At 46.7% G+C, this 25,227-nt stretch overlaps 1 long non-coding RNA gene across 4 annotated transcripts in view; it reads left to right on the top strand.

The window, feature by feature from the left end:
• LOC123616445 (uncharacterized) overlaps positions 1 to 25,227 on the top strand; it is a 189,752-nt gene that overhangs the window by 81,556 nt on the left and 82,969 nt on the right. For all 4 annotated transcript variants that reach the window (XR_012503770.1, XR_012503769.1, XR_012503767.1 and 1 more), the window contains 2 exons: positions 20,972 to 21,114; positions 24,538 to 24,592. This is a non-coding gene — a long non-coding RNA (uncharacterized LOC123616445). The remainder of the gene's footprint in view (positions 1 to 20,971; positions 21,115 to 24,537; positions 24,593 to 25,227) is intronic.

Here is a 25,227-nt window from a genome sequence, read left to right as displayed (position 1 = left end):
ACAACATTAACTTGCACACGTAAGCTCTGGAGTGTACGTGAAAAAGACTCAGTCTCCCTGGCCCATGTCTCGCCTTGTACAGGTATGTGTCATGTCATTGAGGGAGTGATGATGGGTCCGTACAGAGGGGCTAGATTATGCCGTTTGAAGCCAGCTGGTGCTGATCATGTCCTTGCTCTGTTGCCTTCCAGTGGGGCTGCTTTGGGTACAGTATCTGGTAGTCGTCCCCCCCCCCCATATAATGGGGGATGGTGTCACCTTTACAGGGCTGCTGTAAAGATGAATGTTGACTCCAGCACCCAGATATTCTGATTTCAAAGAAAACAGCTACACACATTTTGGATTATTATTTTTTTTCCTCCAGGGAATAAAAGGGCTAAGGAAGAAATTGCTGCCTTCAAACTTTTGGAGACTTAGATTACAGATTGGGTTTAAACTTTTTCTCTGATTCCTCTGATGAGAATAGTGAAAGACCTGGCATTTGATTGCTGTCGAAGTGATGTGGGCTGGATCTCATAAAGAACTTCCCCCAGAAGATGGTGAGGCAGAGGGATGGGTGAGTGAAGGAGGCAGGGGGAGTCATTTATTGAAAGGCAGCATCCTAGTGTGGCTGAGTGCATTAAGGTCATGCCTGACTTCTTCCAGCACAGTAGCTATTTGGACGACAGTTGGGACCTTCTGAGCGGTGGGCTCTGCTTTAGAATGCAGCCTACACCCAGCTGCCCTCCTCCAGGCGCTGGGCACTGGAGCCTTCTGTTTATTAAAGCTCAGCTCCAGGAAGCTTTCCCAGAGAAACGTGACTATGACATAATAGATATGGTCACTTTCCACGTGCCAGGCACTTCACGCAAACCCGCTCCCTTAATCCTAGAGGGAGGGATGTACTGGATGGTCTCTGTTTTAGAGATGAGGAAACAGAGGCCCAGAGAGGCATGCAAATTGACCAAAGTCACACAGCTGGTTAGTGGCAGGGCTGGGATCTGAGCTGCACTGACCTCCCAGCAGCCTCGTCACTGCTTGACTCTGCCCGCTTTAAGAATCTGCAGATTAGTGTAAATGAATGAATTATTTATTTATCACATTCATTGCTTGCCCTCCTTCTGCCAGTGTCTGGGCCCCATGAGATCAAGAACTTCTGTCTTTTCTTATCAACTGCTGAATCCCTAGTACCTAGACCAGCGGGAGTACACGTAAGAGATGCTGAATAAATGTCGATTGAAAAAATGAACTTGTTAATATACTGTAATACATTAAGGCATTTAAAAAAAAAACTTCCTCTTTTTTTTCTTAAGCGCATCGCTTTTTAGGAGTTCTGACTTGCATGTTCCTGGAACTTCTGACAGCCCTGCATTGCACAGGACTGGATTTTAATCAATGTTATTAATCAAGATACCAATCCTCTTCCAGGGAAAGCGTATTCCCAGCCAAAGCTTGCTTTCTGTGGGTACTTTTCCTAGTTAGAGGCGATCATAAGCCCCGGAAATCAACTTGTCTTAGAGTTGACATGATAAATAAGCCCCGTAGACATGATTTTCTAGTGTTTGATTTTTTATTTTTTTTTAAGTCAAATGCCTTTTGGTGGGAATCTGCTCATCTCTTTGCTGCAGCCCCTCATTCCTATGGTTTAACACAGTCATTTACTTTCCTTCCTGGTCCCTAAATGGAGTTACATGCTTCCAGTCCAACCCCATCATTTTACATTTGAGGAAACTGAGGACCAGAGCAGGGGTGACTTGCCTATGGTCGTGTAGCTGGCAGAACCTTAGAACTGAGTGCTCACCCTCCTCCCATCCTGTGTGCTTTCTTCTCCACCACGTGCCCTGGGCAGGAACACCTTGTCTGAACAGGGATGAAAAACAGATGTCATTAGTCCTGGGGATGGTGAGTTTGGGGAGAAGGGACGACAGAGAGGAGTTGAATGGCGGCAATCACCTCTCCTTGTCCTCCACCACCACACGGCCACTGTGCGCACTGGCTACCCCTTCAAATGATGGTATCTTCAGCAAACGGGAGGGAAGCAGGTTTTTCTCTTTCTCTCCCCCACCCCACATTGTAATTAGTTGTCAAAAATTTTTAGATGGAAGGGGGAATGTTCAGGTCCTGATGAGATGATACAGCAAAGATTTCATTTCATCTTGAATTTGACATTAAACTTTAATAGTCTCAAGGACAAGAAGCCAAGAGATATCAGATGTAATGAGATAAAGCAAAGTTTCTCTGACAGCAAATTTGATCACAAATGGGCTCCGAGATTGCTTCTTTGATATAAATGAAACATAATTCATCTTCTAGCGCCCCGGATGGGCTTTCAGGCTGGGGATGAGGCTGGCATCTCTCTTGCCCGGTGCTGACGAGTGGCAGCACAGGGAGGAGGTGGCGTCTTGGCTGGACCCTGCCTGGGCATGGCAGCTGCTCCATCTGGGAAGAGATGGAACAGGCAGCCGCGGGAGCTGGAGGGCCTCAGGGTTCCAGCGGCGGGGCTGTGGATACCTTCTGCTCTGAGCTGGCTTTTGCCTTGGGAGGTTCTCCTTAAGCTCAGAATGGCAAAGACGGTGTCAAACAGGGCGGGACCCCCTCACAGGTCTGGACTTTGTGGGAACCTGCTCTTTTAATAATTTCCTGGTTTGGGCATGAGAGGAACCCAGCAGTTTCTTTTTGAATGCCCTCTTCATTCTCCTCTGAAATGTCTTCCAGACAGTCCTTTTCTGCACCTCCTGTGGCTGCCCAAATTCAGCCTATGGTGGGGGGTGGGCGGAGGGTCCTAGCTTCGCAGTCTCCATCATCTCCCCACTGGCTTTCTTAATCTTGCATAAATTACAATGCTAATGTGTTCAGGGACCATGCTGCACCTTTCAACAGGGTTACTGCCCTCAGCCTGTTTTACGCGAACACTGCAGGTGCTGCTCGGTCAACTTCCCTGGGTCTGATGGGGGCCCCGTCCACAGCCTCCGGCTTCCAGCCTTTGCCCCTTCTGACCCCTCCTCCGCAGGTCACAAACCTGTAGATATTTTAGGACAGATGTTTTAACCTGATGCCCCCAGCACCTTTTTAGTCCATCCTCCATACCTGCCCTGAGCACCCGCTTCATAGCAGGGATGGAGAGGGGGGACCACATCCTCCTCATGCTCTTGCTCCTGCCAGCCCCTCAGGAAGCCCTCCTCCTGCTCAAACCCTCCTCATCCTCCTTCTGTCTTGATGTCACATCTTCTAAGAAGCCTTCCCTCCCCAGCTCTGCTAGAAGACATCTCCCCTCCACTGTGTTCCTGGGCCCCTGGAGCACTGAGGGTCCACCTTCCGTGTCTTACTCTGTTCCTGCGCATATCTGTCTCCTTTTCCAGGCCGTGAGCTCCTCAGTCCATGTCTCGTTGATCTTCCTATATCCCTGAATATGTCATGGTGGCTGGCATGGAGCAGGTACCCAGTGAGGATGTAGCAGATGAAAGCAACTCCTGGCCCATGGCATGGCCTTCTGGGATGTCCCTGGCTCAGTCTGGCCCATAGCCCTCCCCTGGGGTTAAGAGAATCAGAAAGCATGCACATTTATCTATCTCCCCAGATGGAACAAACACACCATAGAGACCAGCTTGAAGACAGAAGGTCTGCTGACATCATCTCCTCTTTCCTGGGGGCCCAGAGTGAGGGCTCAGGTTAAGACATCTTCACCTTTCTCAGCTGAAGACAGCCTGAACACCTGGGGGGAAGGGGCTCTCCTTGGAGAGGAAATGTTGAGTTTTGCACTGGTTGGGCTGTACAAACCTGTATCAGGGGAGCAGTGCTAGAGTAGGGTGTGTATGAGAGATAGCCAGGCCCACCTGGGAGGCAGAATCCGAGCCAGGAAGCAAGGACTGATGTACTAATTCAAAGGGAAGGTGACTTTGAGAGCTCTGGCTCCAATCAGAACTATAGATGTAGCGCAAATGTCCATCAACAGATAAATGGATAAGCAAATTGTAGCCTAGCCACACAACGGAATATTATTTGGCCATAAAAAAGAATCAAGCACTGATGCTACAATGAGATGAACCTCAAAAATATGCTCAGTGAAAGAAGCCAGTCACAGAGGCCATATACTGTATGATTCCATTTCTATGAAATGTCCAGAACAGGTGACTCTATATAGAGAGAAAGCAGATTGGGGGTCGCCGGGGGCTGGGAGGAGGGAGGATGTATATGAGGGTTTCCTTTTGGGGTGATGAACATGCTTTGGAACTGGACAGAGATAGTGGTTGCACAACACCGTGAATGCATGAAATTGTTCACTTTGAAATACTTCATTTTGTTATATGAATTTCATCTAGATAAAAATATTACAGAAAAGCAAAACAGAGAATGTAGGCTTTTTTCTAAGGGACCTGGGTAAATTCTGCTGGTTGTCTTTCTCATCATCCTGAGCTGTCTTATCAAGCTGCCTACATATATGTGTAGGTGTGTACAAGGGCTGTCACTACACAAAGTCAGGGGACACCATTGATGCGAAGATCCATGCAGATGGATCATGGTGGACCTGTGTCCACCCTGGGACACCACAACACTGGCCAAGAGAGGGGCATGGCAGAAGCTCCAGGCCAGCTTCTCCATCCACATCTCTTGCTCCCATAGGCATAATGGGATTCATTTCCTTCCCTGCTGCCACCAACGCAGGGGACTGACCACTGATTATCAAGACCTAGTGGGTGGAAAGTTGGCCTCCCTCTCTGTGGCATCAATCTCCATCCCTGCTGTCCTTCCTGTCTCCCAACGCCATGGTCATTGCCAGCACCACTGAGATATAGTGAGCAAGGGAGGGAGAAGACCCTAAGTGTTGACAGAAGAGACCCAAAATCATTATTTTAATGGAGTCTTTGGCTGTGCTTCCAAATCTCCTTATCAATGTTACTAGAATTAATTTGATTGCATGCTCTCCGTCTTCTCTCTCTCTCTTGCCTTTCTCATCACAGATGACTTTCCCCATAGATCTGTCACCCTGGGGCATGACAGGTTTCCACGCATGGGGACCTTTGAGGCAGTGATGGCCATGTGCAGGAGCTTCTGCTCACCCAGAGCTGCTGGAGAGAACCTCTTCCTTCTGGACACCGGCTTCCCTTGCTCTCAGGGGACTGGGGTTGGAGGGGACTGTAAAGGGCTTCTAGCCTATGTCTGGCGGAGCCTCTCTAGAGAACTAAGAAATCCTGTGTCCTGCTCCCATTGGCCACAACAAAATTTAGGAACTGTAGCTCTAAAGAATCTGACTTTGCTCCTTAATGCAGAATTTTTAAGCCGCATGAAATTCTCCACCTTGGTAATAGACTCCCCTCCCACTTAATCCTGTCCTAATAGCCCAGGCTTGCAGGCCAGTTTCACAAGGGCTGTGGGGTAACCTGCATACCGTGGAGGGGTAGAGGTAGGAGTCAGCGTGTGCCGGAGGCCTTGGACTCTGACAGTGTCCTGACCTCAGGGGGAGGGATCTGTAAGGGAGGGTGAGGGTGCCTTTGCCCTGGCAAGTATTGTCTACTGGGTGAGGCCCCCAGTGGTCCTTGTCACTGTCTCCTTAGAGCTGGCCTCACTGAGGCTGCAGGGTGGAAGGGGGGCCTCTGGGTTCTGGCTAAACTACTTCCCCCCACCGGCTTCCTTGGGCAGCCTGAGAAGCCAGCCATGTGTTGTCCTTCTGGAAAGGCCCCATGGAAAGGTCCCTGATGCATTTGCTAACTGCCAGTTTGGGTTTCAGCAGGGCTGGAAATACAGATACGTGGCAGCTGCAGATGGCGCCCAGACTTAGTTCCTGCCCTGCTGCACTGTGGGCACTGGCCTGGCCGGATGGTCCCGACAGGATCAGATCGATCTGGGGGTCTGTGGATGGGACATTGAGAGAGTGTACCCCTCTAGCAGGCCCTCTCTGGTTTCTGTATCTGGATGAATGCCTTGGAGAGGCCATCTCTGCCTTTCTAGAGGGCTCAGGCTCATGCCTTGGAGAGGTGGGAAGGGAGTGCTAGACTGTGGCAGTGTGCTGGGGTGAATGGAGCCCGGGAGGGGGTCTGAGACCTCTCGGAGCTCTGCTTTGGCTGCTCTCTAGCTGTCTGACCTCGGGCAAGTCATCTCCTTGTGGGCTGTCTTAGTTAGCTCAGGCTGCTGTAACAAAGTACCACAAACTGGGTGGCTTAGAACAACAGAAATGTATTGTTTCAGGGTGCTGGGGTCTGGAAGTCTGAAATCAAGGTGTTGGCAGGGCCGTGATCCCTCTGAAACCCGAGGGAGGCTCCTTCCTGGCTTCTTCCAGCTTCTGGAAGCTCCTGACATTCCTTGGCTTGTGAAAGCACAACTGTAACCTTCACATGGCCTCCTCCCCGTGTCCATTCACACAGCCTTCCCTCCGCATGTCTGTCTCCGCGTCCAAACGTCCCCTTTTCATAAGGACGTCTGTTATACTGGATGAGGACCCACCCTAATGACCTCATTTTAACTTGATTACATCTGTAACGCTTCATTTTCCAAATAAGGTCACATGCTGAGGCACTGGGCAGGGACAGAACGTCAACGTTACGTTTTTGAGGGGGACACAATTCAACCTGGAACACAGGCCTTGGTCTCCTTACCTGCATACTGAAGGTTGAATTAGGGTCCCCTCCTTCGTGGGTCTTCTATGATCCCGTACCACTTTCCAGAAACTTCCCCCCTCTTTTTTGCCAATGTAAACAAAAGAAAATCAAAATTCCCAAGCAGAGGAAAAGAAAGATTTTGCATTACTAGCTGTCAAACTGTAAGATTCTGCTGGGGAGTGGGTTAAAATGGCAACATTCTGGTCCCACCCTTAGAGATTCTGATGCAGAGGGATTGGCTGGGGCCCGGGGCTCTGTGATTCTACAAGCTCCCTGTGACTGGCCCAGGCCTTAGTTACTGTCCCACACAAAGAGACCTGTGGGAGGGGAAGCTCCCCAGTATGCATGCCTCCAGGATCTTGTCCCAGGTCCCAGGGAGAGAGTCATGGCTGTGTGAAGGAGGCAGGGGCTGGTGGGAGAGGTGGGTAGCCACCATCACCTCCAGGACTGTGACAGACACCTTCCACCATCGCTGACAGGAAGAAGGCATGTTTTGCAGTCCCAGATATCTTTTCTTAATTAATGAGATGGGGCTGATTTATTCGTTAATTAACAGATGGTGGCGCATGCAATAATGTGGTTTGCTTTATTTATAATTGACAGTGGTGGGTTTCTGGACGAGCACCTGGGGATGCAAGAGCTGCCTGAAGGAGGGGCTGGGATAATGGATGTGATGGGGAGATGAGTCATCCTGGATGGGGACCCTCAGGGCTACACCTGTTCCCTGAGGTACAACCCACCTTCCTCTCCTGACCAGGCAATCAGTGTCTCTTCCCCACAGGACTGGAAAATTTGTTTGGTCAGGTGAAAAACCAAAGGTATTGTTTATTAGAAAGCTCAAATTTTCCTCCTTCCTTCTATTATTTCTTATTCTCTTCTTCCATAAGTATTGAAAATGCCCACTCTTACACATGCTAGGCACCAGGCGAGGTGTTGGGGAGCCAGTAGCGAGCACCATGGACATGGCTCTTGCTTTCAGAGATCAGTGGCCCTCTTCAACCCTAAAAGGGCTCCTTTTAAAAAATTAAGATATAATTGACACGTAACATTTGTGTAAGTTTAAGGTGAACAATGTGTTGATTTGATACATTTGTACATTGCAGTATGATCGCTCCCATAGCATTAGCTAATTCTCAAGCCACAGATTCATCATTTCTTCTTTGTATTAAGAATGGTTAGGACTTAGTCTCTTAGCATCTTTTAAATTTATAATACTGTACTGTAGACTGTAATCACTATGTTGTGCATTAGAGCCCCAGAACTGAAGTATCTACCAGCTGTAAGTTTGTACACTTGAACAACATCACCCCCATTTCCCTACCCTGCAGGATCTGGTAACCACCATCCTACTCCCTGGTTTTACAAGTTCAGTTTTTTAGATGCCTTCTATAAATGCTATTATACAGTATCTGTCTTTCTCTATCTGACTTATCTCACTGCTTAACACCTTCAAGGTCCATCCATTTTGTTGCAAATGGCAGGATTTCTTTCTTTCTTGTGGCTGAATAATATTCCATTCTCTATATATATGTATACACACACATATATACATATATGCCACATCTTCTTTATCCATTCATCCACTGACAGACACTTAAGTTGTTTCCATATCTTGGCAATTGTAAATAATGCTGCAGTGAACATGGGTGTGCAGATGTTCCTTTGAGATACTGATTTCAATTCCTTTAGCTATATCCCCAGGAGTGGGGCTGCTGGATCATATAGTTCAATTTTTTATTCTTTGAGGAACTGTCACGCTGTTTTCCATAGTGGTCCCCCCAACAGTGCACAAGGGTTCCCTTTTCTCCACATCCTTGCCAACACTTGATATCTCTTGTCTTTTTGATAAAAGTCACCCTTACAGGTGTGAGGTGATATCTCATTGTGGTTTTCCTGATGATTTGTGATGTTGAGCACATTTTCAATATACTTGCTGGCCATTTGTATATCTTTGGCAAAATGTCTATTCTGGTTCTTTGCCAAAAGGGCTGCTCTGTTTACCCTGGTCCCCCATGCTCAGTGTGAAGGAGACAAAAATCCCATGACTGCAGGATGCTTCGTAGCCACTTGGCTCTAAGGCAGACCCCGCTGCACTGAATGCTTGGTAGCTGCCACCTCTGGATGGAAAGACCTTGTTGGACAGAGTGAATCCTCCCCAATACGATTCCAGGACATTGAAAGCCTTTCCCTTGAGGAGCTCACATGGGGTCAGAAGCCTGGGCTTGCCTGCACTGAAGGAGATTTGCAAGCCTCTAACCGGGGATGTGGGCATCCTGGACATGCCTCACATGGACATGCCTTTTTATTTCAAAAGTTGGCTCTAGGCTTCCAAGGGCTCCTTTCCTTTTGATCCATGGCTCAAATTCTTTTTAAGACTCTGGCCAGTAGATGGCCATGTCTGGGCTGAATATCAGAAATTAGCCAATGTCTACATATTTTGTAATTTGAATTGCTTAGTGGTTTTTTCTATCACATTGTGCCTTAGCACAATTAATCCTCATAGCAAGCCTATCAGGACTGTTATCATTTTACAGATGAGAAAACAGAGGTGGAGAGAGATGAAGTTTTCCCAGCAGATGAAGATGTCCGGGCTGGTGAAGGGTAGAACCACTCTGGTTCCAGAGCTGGTTGTTCTTAACCACCTCTGCTACCCGCTCCCAGGACAGCGTCAGCCTTGTCCACGGCCAGATCCGTATCTACACCCAGAGTCTACCTCTGCTCCCTCCCTTTCTGCACGTGCTCACACCTGGATGAGTATCAGGACGCAGCCGGGCTTGTAGCCAAGCACACTTTCCTTGGCTGTTTGTCCTTTCCTCTCTGCGTTGCCATTCCCCCTTCTCTATGTGTTGAGGGGCACGTGAGCAACATTTTCAAATAGGCTGAAAGAAGAACCGCAGGCTCCTGTCAAGAGCAGTTGTAGGCAGGTAGCATCAGTGCCGTGGACTTGGCTCCGGAGCCAGACTGCGTCCTTGGTCTGCTCTGCCATGCGCCAGCTGTGGGACCTCACCTCCGTTTCTTCCTGGGTTAATGGAGGTAGCAGCAGTACCTCTCGTGTAGTTACAGTGGCAGTTAAGTTAGGTAATGCGTGTGAAGTGCTTATCACAGCCTCAGGCAGAGTAAGCAGTGGATGAATGGTGATGTGAGGATGCAGATGAAGATAACGATAATGGACATGAGGAAGATGATGATGACGAAGAAGAAGGAAGAGAAGGAGGAGATGGAGCAGGAGGAGGAGGGGTGGGGGCCAGGCCTCACGTGAAGACCTTTATAAATGTCCTCACCACCAGCTTTGGAGAGAATATGTTATCTCTCTGGCCCAGAACAAGCTACCCGACAGCTATGGAGGAAGCATCCTTTAGCAGATATACAAGGATAGCAGCAGTTTCAAAGTATTTCTGCATCCACACACATGCGCATTCGCCCTGGGCTCTGGGAGCACTTTGACAGTGAGTCATAGAGAGTTGCAGTGCTGGCTTCCAACTCCTTCTGTTTTTATTTCTTATTTTTCATTGAAGTGCAGTTGATTTACGATGTTGGTTTCATGCGTACAGCAAAGCGATTCAATTATACATATACATGTATATATATTCAGTTTCTTTTCCATTACAGCTCATTACAAGAAATTGAATATAGTTCCCTGTGCTATTCTGTAGGTCCTTGTTGTTCATCTATTTTATATATAGTAATGTGCATCTATTAATCCCAAATTCCTAATCTATCCCTCCTCCCCTTTTTTTCAATTCTGCACATCTCTTTGCTTCAGTCTATGAAAACAGATGGTATAAATAATTAGAGATCCAAACAGCTTTGCTAAGACTGCAAGAAGGTAACTGTTTCTGCCAAGCATTCGTAATAGCTACCATTGTGTCCCAATTAGGTGTTGGGTCTTCCACACAACAGTTAAAATGATCCTGTTAAAGGGAAAATCAGATTGTGTCCCTCTGCTGCTCCTGTGGGATCCTCATTTCACTAAAAAAAAAAAAAAAAAAAAAAAAAAAAAGCCAAAGCCTTCCAGAGGCCTCTAAGGTCCTATGAAATCTGACCTCCCACCCTCTCTCCATCTCATCTCTTTCTACTCTTTCCCCGCCTCTCTCTGCTCCAGCCATACCAACCTTGTCTGTACTGCAAATGTACCAGGCATGCTCTCACCCCAGGGCCTTTGCACTGCCTGTTTCTGCTGCCTGGGGTGCTCTCCTCCATATATTCCCATGGCTTACTCCCTCACTCCTTGAAGTCATTGTTCAAAGGGTTCCATTTCAGTCAGGACTACCCTGATCACTTTAATTTAAATTGCAAACCCTTCCCCACCCCCTTGCTCTGTTCTTCTTTCCTCTTAAAAGCACATACCTTCTAAATACTGAATAATTGTCTAATTTATTATGTTTTGCCTGATTTCCCAATTAGAATGTAAACTCTATGAAGGCAGGGATTTTTATCTGTTCGGGTAACGAGGTAGTCTCCATGCTTGGACCAGTGTTAGGCACGTAGCAGGAGCTCAAGAAACATGTGTGGATGGATAAATAAGTGCTTTATATGTATTTTCTTACTTAATACTTAAAACAAATCTCCAAAGCTGGTAATATTATATATATATATATATATATATATATATATATATATATATATTTTTTTTTTTTTTTTTTTTTTTTTTTTTTTTTTTTTTTTTTCCCAAAGCCACACAACCAAAAAATGGTGGAGCTAATTTTGAAACCCAGCATCACTTAAGAGCTGATGCTAAGGTCAATTATTCTATGCTGCTTCATCCATCCGTCTTTTCATCATCCATCCATCCACCTTTCTCCCTGCCCACCCCGCTCCTGCCAGCAAATCTACTTTGTACCAGGCACTATGATGGGCTTATGGAGCCAGAGAAGAAATGACGTGTAACTGAATGATCATTGCCTTCAAGGGGTACACAATACATCAGACCAGCCTCCAGGGGCTACATTCAGATCTGTAGGGAAGGAAGTTGGTTTTAAGCATGACTAAGCTGGAAAATTTGGGGTGATTTTCTTTGTGATCTGGCTTCAAGTAATATTAATCTATTTTCATCTTGTATACTACATCCACAAACTGCACAAAAATCTCCACAGGAAAACAGAAGTCTCATTTGAATCTTTTATTTGGTACCCGACACGGTGTCGGTCCCCTGAAAGCTCTTGGTGGAAATGATGGGAGGTGGGGGGTGCCTGAAGCAGGAGTTTGTCATTTTGTTGCTGCTTTAGTTAAAGACAGCCCTGGCGGAAATTCACAATGGAGAAAAAGAATCAAATTGTTCTTCTACTTATGTGAAATCCCGAAGGCTAAAGGTTAGTTTTTTTTTTTAAGTCTTGATCAGTGAAGGGTCCATATAAGAAAGTAATTGAACCTGGTTTCTTGGTATGGAGGCAAGTTTTTGTGAAATTCTTTCCTACTAGTGAAATGTCAACACAATTTCATTTGTTATTCTTGTTGTTTCTAGAAATAATAGTGAACATTTGTTAAGCATTAGCACTGTGGCAAGCCTGTGTTAAGGGCTTATATATGTATATATACATTTTTTTTAATTTCAGAATTTTTTTTTTACTGAAGTATAATCAGTTTATAAGGTTGTATCAATTTCTAGTGTACAGCATGTTTCAGTCATACATATACATACATATATTCCTTTTCATATTCTTTTTCATTTGCATTATAGGTTTCTACAAGATATTGAATGTAATTCCCTGTGCTCTACAGTATGAACTTGTTGTTTATCTATTTTACATATATATGTTATTTTATTTAATGATCACCCCTCCCCCACCACAGGTGGATAATACTTGTTCCATTTTACATAGAAGGAAATACACCTGGAGAGATTAGCAACATACCATGTTCAGTCTAGCCCAGTGCCTGGGACACAGTGGGGGCTCAGTGTCAGTCCCCTCCTTGGTTACTCTTGTTTATAGGACACCATGGCTGTTGAAGCCCTGAACTTCCCTCGACACACCTGGAGTCCATTAGTGTTTGCTGCCTATACCACCTCTTGGGTTAATGAGTTTTATAAGATGACAACCAGCTGTGCCAAGTAGTAGTTCTTCCTTTCATTTGTCTTAAACTACCTCTTTCAGGCTTCAGGTGGAGCCTCTGGAGACCCAGTGATTCAGGAGCTGATGAGCACATTCATGTTTGTCTTTGACAGCCGTTAATCTCACAGCCATTTATTGTGTACCTGCTAAGTGCCAGGCATTGTGTTCCTCTCTGCACATCCAAAGAAGAAATCTTCCCTGACCTTAAGGAGCTCTGACTTAAAAGATGTTGATTACTGGACTCTGTAATGTCTTTGTGAGGAAATGGACTTTGGAACCAAGTGAGTGGAGGCACTAGGTCGAGCACATGGGTTGCACACTGCATGAATGCAGGTGGCACAGTCCACATTGAATACAGTTGTATGCTGTGGATTTGTGCAGTGCACGACCTACACAACTGCATTTGGGGCCCTTGTGGCTGCTGGTGACAGTGGGCAGGAGTGGCGGAGGGTGTCACAAGCAATTTATGAGTATTTCCTTTGAAATTCTCACTCCTTGTATGAGATATGGTAATCCAGCTCGCTTCCTCACAGTCACCTTGAGGATTAGATGAGCTCACAGGCACTGAGTGAAGATTACCAGGTCTGGCGGTCAGGGGCTGCTGAGTAAATAGAAGCCTCTATCATCTTGTCTTTCCAGGGTCAAGAGTGTGCTTTGGTGTGGAGTGAGCTCTAAATAGGTCTGATCTTATCTCGGAAGGCTTAGGCTGAGGGTCCTACCTGAGAGCATGCACGTGTTTTATTGAGACCTTGGCACCAATCAATAGAAATGGTGTTCTCCATCGCTAATGAAAGGTTAGCAACCTCATCTGAGATCTGAATGGTGAAGTGGCCGCACTGAATCCTCCCCATCGCTTGCTTGCCAAGCTTAGGCAAAATAATAATAAAATGATTATTGTTGTGGTTTTTCTTTAATCAGTATTTGACATTGGTGGTTTGCTAAAATCTTTGAACAACCACCTGAGAGCTAGGTGATTTGCACAGATTTTGGTAATTCTTCCCAAGTGTAGTCTCACCGTTCTGGAGGTCAGAAGTCCACATCAAGGTGCTGGTTGCTTGGTAGGGCCCTGCTGCCTCTGAAGGTGCCAGGAAATAATCTGTTCCAGGCCTCTCTCGTAGCTCCTGGTACTTCTTTGACTTGTGGCAGCATAACTCCAGTCTTCACATGCTGTTTTCCCTGGTGTGTGAATCTGTGTTCAAATTTCCTGTTTTTTAAGGACACTAGTCATACTGGCTTAGAGCCCACCCAATGACCTCTCCTTAACTTGACTACATCTCCAAAGACCCTATTTCCAGATAAGGCCACATTCTCAGGTATTGGGGGGTTAAAACTTCAATGTATCATTTCTAAAGGGCACAATTCAATCCGTATCACCTGTTTCTCCTACTTTATCTCATTTTGGTAAATGGCAGCTCCATTCTTCCTACCGCTCAGGTCAAAAACTCAGGTGCCATTAGTGACTCCTTGGTTTCTTCTACACTGACTTCCAATCCATCAGCATATCTGGTTGGTTCTACCTTCAAAATATATTCAGAATCCAGGTACATCTCATCATCTCCACTGCTACCTCCCTGACCCGAGCCACTATCCTTTGTCATCTGAATTAGCAGCAACAGCCACCTAACTCATCCCCTTGCTGCTGTTCCTGCCCTCCTGTAGCAGCCAGAATGACTCTTAAAAAATGTGCAGATTATCACTGCTCTGCTCAAAACCCGCCATGTCCTCTGTCCCACTCCCTGCCATGGCATGCAGAGTAAAAACCGATGACCTGCAAGGCCTTGCAGGGCCCACCCACTTTTCCTCTCTGCGCTCACCTCTTGCTAACCCCTCCTCCCTCCCTCCCTCCCTCTGCTCCACCCACTCTGGCCTCCTTGCTGGTGCTGCCTCAGGATCTTTGCACTTGTTGTTCCCGCTACTCAGAGCACTCTTCCTCCAGATAACTGCCCTGCTTGCTCCCCTTCTTTCCCTCAGACCCTTATTTAAACACCACCTTCTCTGTGTGGTCTTCCCTGAGCAGCCCTCCCACCCTCACTCCCTATCCTTCCCTCCCCACTTTATTTTCTCTCTAGCATTGAGCTTCGTCTGATAAACTTGGGATTTTACTTGTTTCTTGTCAATGTCTCTCTCATTGAATGCGTGCTCCTTGGAGACAGGGATACCCTCTGTTTTGATCGCTGCTGTATCCCCAGGCCTAGAACAGGCCTGGCACATAGTAGGTGATCAGGAAATATTTGTACAAGGAATTAAATAATCATAATTATAATGGTGAACTGACAGTGATTTGCAGCTTTCAAAGGATGGTCAACACTCAGTTTATCCTCCAGGAGCCTGATGAAGTTGATATTATCTTCAAGTTGCAGACGAGGAAACTGAAGCTTAATGTGATTGCGTGATAGGTCCCAGGTCAAGCTGCTAATAATCTGGCAAGAACTTGACCTTGGAATCAGACCATCTAGGTTCAAATGCTCACCCTGCCTCTTTCTGTTTTATGTGTGTCCTTAAGCTTTCTCCATAATCTCTTGAAGACTCAGTTTCTTTTTCTATAAAATGGGGGTAATAACTGTTCTCATTTCATAGAGGTATTGAGAAAATAAAATGAGATGATCTTTGGGAAGTGATTGGCAAGTAGGAAGTACTTGATAACTGTTACATTTTATTGTTATTTTCTCCCTATTTATAACTGTTGTTGTTGAAGCAAGAATAAAATTGTGGAGAAGGCATTCTCTTTTGGAACCTTTGTTTTCTTTTGGTGTCAGCTCAGGATCCGGCGATGCAGCATTCTTCTATGATCTGGAAATTCAGTATTTAAAAGGGAAAAAAAAAAAAAGGCCCAATCTGGCGCTGTTTGAACAAGCGTATGTTAGTGTTTGTGTGTATGTGGGTGAGCGTGCGTTGCTTGTGCCTGTGTGCCTTTGTTTTCCATTTACCTAGAAAATTGATAGATTTCCAATTTAGAGCAAGGGGGGACCAGGAGCGGGAAGGGAAATGGAGCTGCCCATCAAAATTAGCAGGGAAGTGAGTAAAGGTCATTTGATCACAGCTTGGCTGCCTCTGAATTAACCTGCATAAGAGAGACTTGTTGAGTTTGCAGCTCTTTAAGGGGCATATTAACACCAGGAGTGAGGCAAGGAGACACCCGGAGAGAAGGTCAATTTGTGGCTGCTCAGATCAGCAGGGCTCCTGGAGAAACATGGCTGGAGAAGCCAGCTGTGGACCACTGGGGTGAGGATCGGAGGAGGAAAAACTGGTCCCCGGAGGAGGAGGCCCGGGTGCCTCTCCCAGGGCCGCCTCTGAAGTCTGGCTGGCCCTGCAAGCACCCTGGCATTGGAGCTGGGAGGGGCTTCCCCGTGCTGGAGCTGCAGCAGAAAGAGAATTAAGGAGACGTGAGTGCAGCATCCAATGCGGCAATTGCGGATTCATTAATCGTCTGTGGGGAGAAGAATAGGAGGCATTTATATGATAAAGATGCTGGGAAATTAGAGGGAGCAGCAGTGCTGTTTACTGTTTTTATTTTATTTTTATTATCATTAAATTGCTTCAAGTCACCTGTAATTTTCTGAGGCTGTCACAATTACAAATCTTTGAGGATTACACAAGACACACACAGTCAGAAAGGTAGAATTTAAACTTTCAAAAGCTTCAGCTCCTTTTCATTACCTCCCGGGCAATTGGCCCTGATAGGTTGAATAAGGTGACCCGCTCCCGACCCAAGACTGGTTCCAGCCCCCAAGTTTTGTGATTTTTTTCCCACCAACTTGGGGCCATGGTGGGCCATATGGCATCTGTACTTTAGAGAGAAGAGGTGTAACCTGGGGTCAAGGACCTAACTTCATATTCCTGGTTTGCTCCAGAATGGTTCACTGCCTGTGGATAAGTCACTTACCCTCCCTCTGTCTCAGTCTCCCCATCTGTAATATGGGGATATTATTGTGTAACTTACAAGACTGTGGTTTGCCTTACATAGGACTATGGTTCCTGGGCTCTGACAACGACTCTCTGACACCAACTGACTGTCTACAATTCAATTCAATTGTGGCACTACCTGGGGTTAGCATAAGATCCCAGAGGGAAAGGCCAAGGTCTCCAGTAAGACTGTCCTTACCTCAGATGCCAGCCCCAAGCTGGGTCCCTATACTACCTGCACTCTGTCTGACTTGGCTACAAATTCAGGGGTTCCCACTACCTCCCTTCAGGCTGGTTAATTCGCTAGAACTCCATGCAAGTGCTATACGTACAATTACAGTTTTGCTGTAACGGATACAACTCAGCAACAGCCAAACGGCCTCAGCGTAGGGGGTGGCCGCAGCTTCCATACTCTCGTTTTATGGAATCAGGTTGAGTTATCCTCCCAACATGTCAATATGTTCACCAACCAGGAAAGTCCAGTGAACTTCAGTGTCCTGAGTTTTCCTATGAATTTTATCTTGCAGGCACAGTTGATTAAATCAGTGGCTATGTGGTGGAACTCGATCTCCAGTCCCTCTTCCCAACCCAGAGGGTAGGGGGTGGGAGTGAAAGTACCGTTCTTGGTCACTCTGGCCTGGCCAGCCTCTCCCTTGGAACCATCTAAGGGCTCACCATGACTGCAAACTCAGGGAAGGTCAACAGAGGCTTGTTATGAATAACAAAAGTCACTTCTATCAGGAAATTCCAAGGGTTTTTGAAGCTCTGTACCAGGAATTAGGGACAGAGATGAGATCAGACTATAAAGTGCCAACTTATAGTTGTCTTCAGAATCAACCCAGAGCATATTAAAATGTCAGCTTCCAGGGTCCTGGCTCTCCGGGCGACTGATGCAATAGGTCTGTGCTGAGACGTACACATCTGAGTGTCCCCAAGTGATGCTCCCCAGTGACGCTGATGCTGGTGGTCTACGGCTCACACTTGGAGAAACGCTGATGTAATACAGTGTACAGTAACATGCATGAAATTGCTCTGAAAAACTGTGACATTCATCACAAACATTAGGCATTGTCTTGAGGACTGTCTCCTCCTTTGAACAGATCTGATTGTTGGATATGTGTTAAGTGTAACGGTAATTAAATATCAGAGCTGAAGGAAGCCTAGGAGCCTTAGGGAGTCTGGTTCTGACGTTTGTAGAAGAGATTTTAATGGTGGGGAAAGTTGGAAGACGGGGTCAGAATTGGGGGTGTGCAAAGCCTAATGGAGATTAGGGTTGGACCATTTGCAGCGTTTCCCTAGTGATTCCTGTAATCGACCCCTTTGCCTTCCCCTGCTATTTCCTTATTCATCCCAATGATGGGTGAGCCCCGCTTACTGCCTCACCTCCACACTCCTATGAAGGATGCAGTCTGGGTCCTCTACAAATTTGGGATCTCTGCTCTGACCCCAAAACTCTTGCAAGCTTCTAATTCAGTTAGTCCACCTGTGGTCTTGGGACCCCTGGAGAGTGATCCTCATTTGGTATCTGTTGGGGATGGGCCAAAGAATTGGCATTTTAGTTACATCCCCAAGGATCCTAACCCCCTCTCCCCGAGCAGGTGGCCGTGCCTCCGACGTGCCGGAAGTCTGACGCAGGCTAGCAGCAGTCAGCCTCCTGCCTGGCACGTAGTAGGCCCTCAGTGGATGGTTATGGAATGAATGAGAGTATGACAAATAAATCCAATGTCCCTCCTCTCCACCTTAAGGTTCTTTTGTGTCTTCCTTTGTCTTGTCCTGACTGGGGCCCTGTAAAGCTTCCGGCCTCGTGCTGGGTCTGATTTCTTAGTTACTCTCTTTCCTGTACCCTCAGTGTCTTTTTTTTTTTTTTTCCACCAGCTCTTTCTGCATAGCCAGGTCTCCCCAGCCCTCCTTCCAAGGGACCTCCTGTTCTTTCTCCTTGTCTCTGATCAACATTTGCTGCTTCCCCACTGCGATTAACGGCATCGCCCTTTCTCACCCCACCCCCCACCCGCCATCTTTGACTCCTCTCTCCCCCTCAATCCACATCCAATCTGCGGCTCAGTCCTCTTTACTTTACCTCTGATCTTTGTCTTATATCCACTTTCTTCCTTCCCTCCCCCATGTTATTCTTTCTGTCAGGCCTCCATTTGCTCTGGTCTCTTGCGGTATTTTCTACTCACTGATGTCTGCCCTCCGAATGACACTGAACATTTGGTCCAATTAATCATTTTAAGTCTTAGGTCTTTTCATACCATTACCCTGTTCAAAATGTTTCTCTGACTTCCCATTGTTAGCAAAATAAGATCCCCGATCTTTACCCTCCACAATTTGACCCCTACTTATTTCCCAGATTTATCTCCACCACTCCCCTAAACTTCCAGTCTTCCTCTAGTTCTAGATTCCTACCCTCTTGGACCTAAACACTTGCTGAATTCTCTTGTGTCCTCATCCTCACCCTTGCTCTTTTCCCAGCATCACTGCTCCTCACCTGCCCAATTTGTTCAACTCCTTTAATCACAGTGGTGCCTGTTCTAGGAAGCCTTCCATCATCCCCAGACATGAGGGCATCCTTTCACTTCCATAGCCCACGGCTGGTCTCCTCTCTGCTTTGCTTTGTGGTTATGTGTGTTATATACGTAACATATGTGTTATGTATATGTGGTCACGTATGTATCTTCTGAGATGATCAGCTCCTGGAAGGCGGGTAACAATATCAGTAACAGCACATTGCATGACAGGGGTGACTGTAACTGACTGAGCACCAGCTGTGAGTAATAGGTCCTTCACCTGCAATGACTTGAAAACTTATCACCATAAGTTGTTATCTCCACTTTAGAGATCTGGAGACTGAGGCTTAGAAAGGTAAAGGCCAAAAAGCTGACAAGGGGTGGGGATGAGATTCAAACCCAGACTGACTCCAAACCCACTGTCTTTCTACTCCACAACCCAGCTCACAAGGCAAAGAAGAAAACCCACATTCGTGGAGCAACCACTATGTGCCAGTGCTGGCAGGGGTCCAAAACTGAGCAAGAGAATCCCATGAAGTAATAGACATGAAAATGACAAGCACACTGCTTGGCACACAGGAGGTGCTCGATATCATAGAAATGCTCACTGGAAAACAGACAGATGTAGTGTCTACTCCGCACCCGAGCTTGCTTCCAGAGTAGCGGCTGTGTCCTACTGTCGGGTGCTGGGGAAGGGACCCTGCGGCCAAGGTCTCATTTGGGCTCAGCCAAATGCAGTTCCGATGACCTTGAGCAAGTCTCACAGCCTCTCCAACCTCATTTCCTCACGGTGAAATGAAAAAGGCAGATGACTTTTTTTTCTAAGGTCTTTCCAATGCTAAGAGGTGAGGTGATGTAGGGGCCAATGAGTTGCAAAACAGCAAAGCAAATACAAATGGAAGTGATTATTTTAATTCTTTAGATCCTTCTTGTAGCAAGGGCATTCCTCTGGTTTTTAGGCAGACAGGGTAATTCCCTTCTCAGAAGCCGAGTTTCTGAGGTTGAAGTTCCCAGCACTCCTGGGCCAGCAGGGACAGAGGACAGATAGCCACCCCTCCATGATGCATGTGGTTTGAGGACCCCTTCTGTCTCATGGGGGAGGCACTGACTTCTGCAGGATCTGGCCACGCATGGCGGAGAGTTAATTAATGTCTGCAGGGCAAGTTAGCAGAAATAACAATTGCTCTCACGGAGTGAGGGAGATGGCTGTGAGATTTGCTTTAAACAAAATGGACAAAGAAGGACTAGGAAACCACCTGCCTGGCCGCCTTTGCTGGGCTCAGTGGCCTTCCTGTGTCCTGACTGCTGACCCCTCCATTTTCCCCTAAGAATTGAGGCCCCGGCTCAGTCGTGCTTTCCAGGGACCCTGATTTTGGTTGTTGCAAACAACAAAAATCATACCAGAGGATCAATACTGCTGTGGGTTTGTGAATGTGAATTTGGACAGGAGCCCAATATGACCGGGAAGAGGCAATGATGGCAGAGCTGATGAAGCTGGGTGCTGTCAAACACAAATGGACTGTTAGTCTGGCTTACCCTGGAGAGGCTGCCGCATGAGGGCGCTGCTCTGGGTGCTGTCTCTGCATTTTCTCCTTAATCTGAAACCCTCTGGTTCAGGTCACTCAGCCCCTGAGTGATGGAGCCAGGACTCCCATGCAGGTCTGTCTGTCCTTATGATTCCTCCTTATGGTGCATCTCCTCCTGGGCAAATGGAAGGTAAGGAGATGGAAAAGAAGAGGAAAGGAGAGCCAAGAACATTGGATTTAAGAGGGGAGAGGGCTGAGTCCAATGGTCCCCAAATGCGCCGGGGTTGGCTGCTGGAAGTTTCTAGTGCTAACGTGAGTTGAGCCCGACTACGTGAGAGGCACAGCGCTAAGGGCGTTGCAGGTACCCGCTCACTGCATCGTCCCAGTAACTGACGTGGTGTCATTTCTCACAGGAGGAGATGACAAACGTCTTGCTCAAGTTATACCACCAGTGAGAACGCCTAGAGTTTGAACCCAGTTCTGCCCTAACCTAAGGTCCATGCTGGTTCCACCATCCTGCACTGTCTCCCTCTTGGCAGAGCATCACAAAATGCTGGTAAGTCCAGCCTTGGCCTGAAGCAAAGGCGGGAGAAGGAGAGGGAGTGGGGTAGGGAGCAAGGGGCAGAGCTCTTGCTGAGTGCTTCCAAGCCCTGCCCCCTGGTCGGGCACTCCGCCTGTGTTTAGTTTCATTTCATTCTCCTAACACCCGGGTGGGAAAATCATCACAGCCCACATTTTGCAGATGTCTGTATCAAGGCTCAGAAATGGCAACTGATTTGCCGAAGGTCACAGAGCTGGTAAGCGGCAGACCAAGGATTCTGATTCGGACGGGCCCAACGTCAAAGCCCAGGCTAATTAAAAATAGAATTTTGTGCTAAATCAAGTAGCATCTCATGCTAGATTCTATTAAAGGCGAGCTGCAGCCAAGGCCAACATTTGAAACTAATTTTGTAGTTGAAAAATCTATAATTAAGGCCATTGTTGATTAACTCGTTTTTCTGGGAATAGAGAGGTTTGCCATTACTGAGTTTCAGCTGCAGAAGAATCTGGAGTCTCATTTAAGAACCATGCCGTATGTTCAGTAAAGCAGGAGTCAGAGAGAGCAGCTCAGGGAAGCTGACCCCGGCCACGTGCCCAGAAAGGGGAGGCGTTCAAGAGCTTTCTGGGCACGGAAAGCAGGTAGGAAGCACAGCCAGGTTCACTGCTGCCTCGGAGAGCATTTTTGGCTTCAGTCTAGGCTGTATGTAGTGTCTGCCAGAGAAGATCATATGTTCTCAAAACACAGGGACTGGGAACAAACTAATTCGATCATTTGTCTTCCCTGTCCCTGCTCAATAACCTTCAGTGGCTCCCCATTGTATCCCCAATAAACCCCTAAGCCTTACCTTGATGTTCACAGCTCAGCACAGTCAGTCTGGTCCCAGTTTACATACCCAAACCTATTCCCAACTCATCACCCCAGTAAACTTCATGCTCAGGTTAAACTGGTCCACTTATTATTCCATTAACCCAATTTTTAATCTTTCCCCTTTCCTTCCCTTCCCTTTCCATCCAAATCTACTTAGTAAAACCGTACGTGTTCTTCAAGTTCCTTTCCAGGGTGACTCCTCCATGAAGCTTCCTCTGATTGCCCACCAAGAAGCAAACACCCCTCTATTTACATGTGGCGCTGATCCCAGGGTACCTTGAATTGAGATTATCTAGGTACATGTCTCCTTTTCCCTACTAGGCACAAGCTCCTTGTGGCCAGAGGTAATCCCTCATACCTGTGTGTGTTTTGAATAAACCAGTAACTAATGAGCTGAAAAGTTATCTTTGACGCCATTGTAGTTTGACTTATCTATGACGTCATAATAGTTAAATAACGTTCAGTGTTTACATTCAACAATTTGAAAGGGCTTAGCTTGAAATTGCTTAAAAGTGTGTTAGAGACCTGAAATGTTTTGAGAATTAGGTTTTTTGGGAGTTCATAAATGATATTTACTCATTCATTCAATATCCTCAATATGGATTTTTTTTTTTCTGAAAATCTTGTTTGAGAGAGCTTGAAGGTCCGAGTCTCTCCCCGAGATTGCGTCTGTCAGGAGACACAATGCCCCAGGTCCTTAGCACTGTTAGAACAGTCTGCACGTGCACACATGCCCCGTTTGCTGGGTCCTCACATTTACCAGTCATTCCTATGGCTCCATCCACGGCTGCAGAGAGTGGCTTTCTGAGCAAGCGCCAAGGCTTGCCAGGCATCCATCTCGCCATGGTTAGGTCAAGCCAAGGCAGAGAAACTGAAGGATGCTGCTACTAAAAATATCTGGTAACCAGCCAAGTGGTTTCTCTCGAGTTCAATTCCTACATCGTTCTCTGTCTATGCCTGAGAAGGGGAGACATTCCCAACCAAGACATACCTCTTGCCAGTTTGTGCAGCAGCGCTGGCCCTTGTGTCCAGTTCACTTGTAAGTTTGCAAAATTAAGTCAGCAGTGTCCCAACTTGGATCTGTCACAGCCAGTGGAGAGACAACCACACTGACTCTGGCCAAAAGCCAAGTGATGCTCGGTCACTCTCTGCACAAATCAGAACTTACCTGAATGAGAATCAAATCATTGTCCTCTTTGGCTCTCTCTGCTTTTGGAAGGTTGGAGAATGAGCTCATTTTGAGGGGAAAAACTCAGATGACTTTTGCTCTGCTTGCTGCATCCAGAGACAGGCTACATAGCGATCCAGAACGCAGGGCTTCGGGTCAGTGCGAACTCAGCCCACCCTTCAGCTGTGGGTTTAGTTTTACGGGTGTGGTCGGGTTTCTTGACCTTGTTGTGCTTCTGCTTCCTCATCTGTGAAGCAGGATTAATCACCGGACTTGACAGTTGTCGGGAGAATAAGCTGAGCTGACCATAGTGTTGGACAGAGGAATCACTGCATGAGTATCAATTATTATTAGAATCACAACTGCCCACAGTGATGGGACAGGATCAGCTGATCCGCTGTAACCACCTCACTCCAAAGACTTCAGCTTCCTTTCTTTGCTTTTTTCCCCTGAACAATCGATACCTTAATCAAATCCCAGACCTCTCTGTGAAGTTTTTAGCATTTCCGATCGAGTGTGACCCTTGACGGTGCATTGGATGCTTCCTTTGTTATTCTGGTCGATGCAATAAACCTTCCCACACGTTCCCTTCCAGGGAGAGCTGTGCTGGGCTGGGCTATGGGAGGCTTAGGGGGGAGGGGTGGGGAGAAGGTAGTGGAAATACTGGATACCGTTCTTGCCCTCAAGGAGCTTGTGGTCTGGTTGGACTGAAAGAAAGGTGCCCCATTCCTACAAAACACCCCCAAGTGTGAAAACTGTCGCAAATGAGATGCAAACACAGCAACCAGGTTGTTGGCGCTGACCCATGTCACTGTCCTGCCGTATTTTAATGATGGTTTCCTTTCTCTGTTATCATCAAATTAAAACATCCTTCACATGGTAGTCAGTCTAGCAACATTGTTATATTGCCATTCTGCAAATTATGTGGAAAGAGCGAATTGTTTCAAGTAAATTTGTGAGCTGATGGACAAATTGCCCATTATTGCTTTCAAAAAAAATTTTAAGCACTGTCAGTGGACTAATTTTCAACTTTCAAAAAAAGAATACCATCTCACGTGTTTCCGGAGCGTTAAAGTTCATAAATCTCGCTGCTCTGCATCTTCCCTCTGAGTCCTGTTGGTGACTCTGTGATGTGGGAAGTCTTAAGTTGGAAATGCAGACAGAGGCTGGAAAAGGTCAGGCTTGCTTTGTTCACGTGGGGACTTGAGGTTCTGGAACCCAGGACCCCCGACTTCAAATCCAGAGTTCTTTTTGCTACATTACACTGTAGTCAAGAAGTTCCGCACCATTTCACTAACATTTAATTAGCTCAAAGTGGAAACAGATAACCTTGAAATGAATTCAAGTTACTGTTAAACGTTGCTAACTTTTTATTAGTTGAATGTTTCCATTAACTTTTCCAGTGACTGCCTTTTGGGTCTCCACTCACAGCAGTGAACAAAATTGAGTAAGTGCTCGGTAAGTATTTATTGAATAAACAAACAGCTTGGCTGGCCCGGTTTGGCTGCAGGGTGGGGTTTGAGAGTTGAGTCACTGGGGACGAAATTGAGTATTTGACTCGGTTTGTGAAGTATTTATTAAGCTTCTACTCCATGTACGGCACTCCACAAAGTAGAACACGGCACATGTGCGGCCCTTGGCAAGTTATTCAGCCTCTCTGAGCCTCAGTTGCCTTGGACTTAAAAATGAGGAATAACAGTAGTACTGAACTCATGGGATTGTTCTTAGGGGCAAATAAATTAATGTATATAAAGAGCTTGGCACAGAGGCTACCACGGGTGGTGGGTGCTCAGTAAATGGTAACGATAGTAATTCTCAGTCTCTGTGCTATATATTTACACGTGGTTCATACCCCTGGGATCCGGAGATTCAGCGCAGTGGTTTGCTGCACTCAGTAGCAGCACAGACTGCCAGAGTTGATCTGTTTTGGAGCAGAGGAGAAGAGAGGCGGGCTGTGAAAGCAGAGCTGCGTTCCCATGGTCCTGATGAAAGAAAGGGGTTTCCCTTTTAATTTTAGGTGACAGTAGGGGAAGGGACCCAGACGGCTCATGTGCTGGTCACATGCCGACGCACTCCACCTCGGGCCTCCTCTC

The sequence above is a fragment of the Camelus bactrianus genome, chromosome 33 (assembly GCF_048773025.1).
Source record: "Camelus bactrianus isolate YW-2024 breed Bactrian camel chromosome 33, ASM4877302v1, whole genome shotgun sequence".
NCBI classification, from domain to species: Eukaryota; Metazoa; Chordata; class Mammalia; order Artiodactyla; family Camelidae; genus Camelus; species Camelus bactrianus.
Note: the sequence above shows the minus strand (reverse complement) of the source record. Positions and strands in the feature narration are given on the sequence as shown.